The sequence below is a fragment of the Sinocyclocheilus rhinocerous genome, unplaced genomic scaffold (genome assembly GCF_001515625.1).
Source record: "Sinocyclocheilus rhinocerous isolate Xijiao unplaced genomic scaffold, SAMN03320098_v1.1 scaffold1164, whole genome shotgun sequence".
In the NCBI taxonomy this organism is placed as follows: domain Eukaryota; kingdom Metazoa; phylum Chordata; class Actinopteri; order Cypriniformes; family Cyprinidae; genus Sinocyclocheilus; species Sinocyclocheilus rhinocerous.
Window position 1 is genome coordinate 137,308 of NW_015643253.1, and position 4,402 is coordinate 141,709.

Sequence of the window (4,402 nt, forward strand, 5' to 3'; positions counted from 1 at the left end):
TATGTATTTGAACGTTTTAGTGCAGTTAGCCACTCATTTTGGTATTTGTGGCTCACAAACTGTTTGAGACTGAGCTTGTGCGCTCCACTAATATAGATCAGTGGTGGTGCGTGCACTTTTGGAGTAAGCGCGAAACCTGCGGGAATGACTAAAATAATGCGCAATACAAGCACTATTTAACCAGAGCTAATGAGACGTGTGTGAGACAGAAGGGGTCGTCGGAGAGAAGAGATCGAGAATGCGCGGCTGACGTTATTGCCTGTGCCGCTGGTAACAAAACGGTCACCGATCCGGGCCGATCATGAGGAAAATCGTCCGATTCTGATCTCTGGCCGATTGATCGGTGCATCTCTAATCTCTTCATTAACGAGAAAGAGTACCAAAATGTTCCCATGTATTTTGGTAGTACTATATTAGTGTGTGTTCATTAAATGAGTCAGATGTTGATTCAGTAACCGCTCTGATGGATTTGGTTCACTGAAGGATTTGTCAGACTTACTGTATTAACTCATCTTTTTAAACTATGCAGTAAAATAACCATTCACTCAGATTAGTGTTTTTGGTTCACTAAAAAGAACTGGATCATAAGAGTAATTCGTTCAGGAATTGGACTACATTGGTTGTGCTTTGTGTTTTTGATTCACTAAAAAGAACCAGTTGACAAGAGTAATTTGTTGCATTGGCACTGCGCAGACTGATCGGCGTATGACATCAAAGTACTGTGAGAGTGATTAGAGAGCAGACGGCTCTTTATGCTTTTGAATTGCTCTCATGGTACTTTGATGTCATACGTCGATCGGTCTGTGCAGTGCCGATGCATCTCGAGCAAACTTAATCAGACTACACTGGTTGAACTGTATGGTTTTGATTCACTAAAAAGAACTTGTTTATAAGAGTCATTCATTCAGGAATCAGACTTCACTGGTTTTGCAGTTTGTTTTTGATTCACTAAAAAGAACTGGTTCATAACAGTCATTCACTCAGGAATCAGACTTCACTGGTTCTGTGGTGTGTTTTTGATTCACTAAATTGAACGGGAGTAATTTGTTCGGGAATCAGACTACACTGGTTGCACTGTATGGGTTTATTTCACTAAAAAGAAGTGGTCCATAAGAATAATTAGTTAATCAGACTACACTGGTTGTGCTGTACATTTTAACTTGAGATTCTCCCATGCCAAACTGCACAGCGATATATCTCAACCTCATCCTGCTGCCTCACATTACATCACCTGTAAGACAAGTCCAGACACTGTCAGACTTTATTAATGAGATGAAAGTTTTTTTTTTCTTCTTCTTTTCTTTCTTCCTCTGTTCTGCTCTGTAAATCACTCCTGAAATCCAAAGACCCCGCTAATGCTCCGCTGGAACGGATGCATCTGTGGCGAAGACGCTGCGGGATGCTTCCTCCACGGTGATAGATGGGAAGAAATTGCTGATAAAAAATATTCGGCCTAGTTTCTCAACACTGACGCTCTTTCATTGATGTTTTTATGAGGGTGCCACCCTCACCCATACATCATAATGCATTTCATTACTGCTTATTTACATTCTGTTTACAAACTTTGTCAAAAAAATTTAATATCAAAAGCATTCATGAGGGGGAGGGTGTCAAGGTGGGGGCATGTGGAGGGTGGAACGGTGGATTATGAAACATCCGTTGCCCACATGACAAGGACTGTGACCTCTTTTGTGAAATGAAGACTGACCTCTGCACCTCTGATGAAACAGAGGAAACACCCCTTTTCCGAAATGGAAGTGGACAGGAGGTACTAAATGAGCCAAACACACCCTCAAGTTCTGAGGAAAGTGGACAAATTCAGTGCAGCTTCTGTGTGTTTCATCATTAGGGTTCACAGTGATGGAATGAGACAAGCAGAAAAAGTTTTAAATTTTTTCCAGGTATAAAAAAAATGCATTTTTGCTTTTATTATAGAAACGTTAAGAAGTTTCAAGCATTGAATTTTGAAGGTTAAAATTTAAGCATTGCCAGGTATCTTTACCTTGGCCCACAACATTATCAGAGTTCACTCTCTCTCATCACCTCCTGTCTCCTTTGCTGGTGTAACACCTCTCTATTACGTCAAGTACTGGAGGACGTGTTTCAAGGGGCTTTGCCGTTCCAGCAGGAATCTCTGGTAAAGTGATTATGCTCTGAGCTGTCTCTCTTTCTGAAGTGTGATGAAGCCTTCGGGTTACTTACATACTCTCTTGAGAGAGTGGCGCTTGTTTTTGGCACTGTCATTACCATGCAAATTCTCTGTTATCCTGTAAAATGCTCAGTGATCCAAGAAGGAGTTCTTTTTTTGCTGTAATATTTATATTTACATTTCACCTTATTATGCGATTTTATAGAGGTGATATCTATCTATCTATCTATCTATCTATCTATCTGTCTGTCTGTCTGTCTGTCTGTCCTTATAACTTTAATAAAACAGTATTACTTGTGATGTCTGATATGCAAAATTCCAGTCTATCAATCTTCAGGCTTGTTGTTCATGAGCAGATGTGATTTGTGTTTATTTTTTTTATTTTTATTTTTACTGCTCTCTCTCTCTATTTCTCTCTCTCTCTCTTTCACTGGACCATGTGTTGATTGAGCAGACCAAGGTGTCTGAGCTGTCATCACGGCGAGTGGAGAATGTGGGTAGAGTGGAGACTGACTTCTTTTGCCACGCAAACATTATACCTCTCCTCTCTCTTTTTCCATCCATCCTTTCTCTCCTCCATTCCCATCATTCTCCTCTCACCTAAACCAAAACGCTTTCAGGAGTCACAGGGGAAGTGCATGTGGTTTACTGATATTTGCTGACTTACTGTACATGATTTGGAGAGACGTCACTGCTGTGTGTTACTCGGGCAGGAAGTGTGACCTCTCAAACAGGAAGTTCCTTCTGGTGGAGTGAAACCTTGAACGTGGCCCAGCAGTTATCGTAATACTCATGATAATGACCTCTAAAGAACACAATACAGGAAGGGAAAGGCTAGTTGAATGAGAGAGTGAAGGTTTAATTCACGTAAAGAGGTTTTCACATAATTAAAACAAATAAATTGTTGAAAAGCTGCATAATTATGAACATAAAAGGAAAAATCATTTTTTGTTCATAATCCACATAAATGTGTATATGTATATAACAATTATTATTTTGTCATGTTTTTTTTAATGTATACACTAACCTTTTTAGGCCTTGACTCTTGAGTCTAGATATATGTAACAATTCATATAATCTTTTAAACCTTGAATCTTGAATGTAGACACTCTCTCACACACACAAACATACATATATATTATTTTATATATTTATTTATATATAAAATATCTAAATTATTCATTTTGATAAATACATTAAAAAACAATTTGTAGAACATTTTGTTGATCCTAGTTGATCCTGTTTTGATTCTCTTTCTGAAGTAAATTTACCTCATTTGAAGAATTTTTAGACATTTTAACTGGAAAATTAGACAAAATACTAATATGTTTTTGCATCACCAACCGTCACTTATATCACCTTTAGTCATTCCTTTGAACAAAAGGGTGGATGCAAGAAGTCACCTACGTGTCATTGATTTATACATGCACATGTATGCTCCTGCATGTATGTACATGCCAGCAATGTGAACATTTGCCTATAGGCCTAGTCGTAAGTGACAGACTGGTAATTATTTACATTTGTTATTTGTACAGTAGATTGCACAAATCATTCCACACCAACAGGTGTCGAAGACCCATTGCATTTGCACTAAAGATTACACAAACACTTAGCAAGCTTACATCCCCAACACGAATGCCGTATATCAAAGCCTCTCTGACTGACAGGATTCATTCGCTGTGTTTCGAGGAGGCCACTCCTCTGTGGATCTCATGTTTCTGAGGCTATATTTACCACTTTGCTACTGACAAGCTTCTGGAAACTAGTTGTCAATGAGCTATCTTGTTTTAGTGCACGCCACGGCGAGTCGCAATTCATTAAGACATCATTAGTCAAAGTGCCCTGACAAATCCCCTCCACATAGTTGCGGTACAGAAGAGCGACGACCAGAGGAAAACCTCGGCATTTCGGCGGATCTGCTGGGATAGAGACCAGGCTGCAGGTGGATGTTTTTTAGCCTCCTGATACCTAAGGAGGAGGTGTAGTGTTTGTCCATCATCTCTGCAGGTCTATGTGGTGTAAACACCTAAAGAGCATGTTTGGTTGTAAAGGTGATGAGGCATTGGCACAGACCTGCTCATGAAAGCAGGAAACACTTACATACAAACATGCCAAAGGCAGTGAGAGATCTGTGGATTTTTTTTTTTTTTTTTTTTTTTTTTTTTTTTTGAAGGTTTTTTGACCCTGAGACTCAACTTTTTTCTGCAATTCTCCAGCTGTGGTCCTTGGAGAGTCTTTAGCCACTCAAACTCT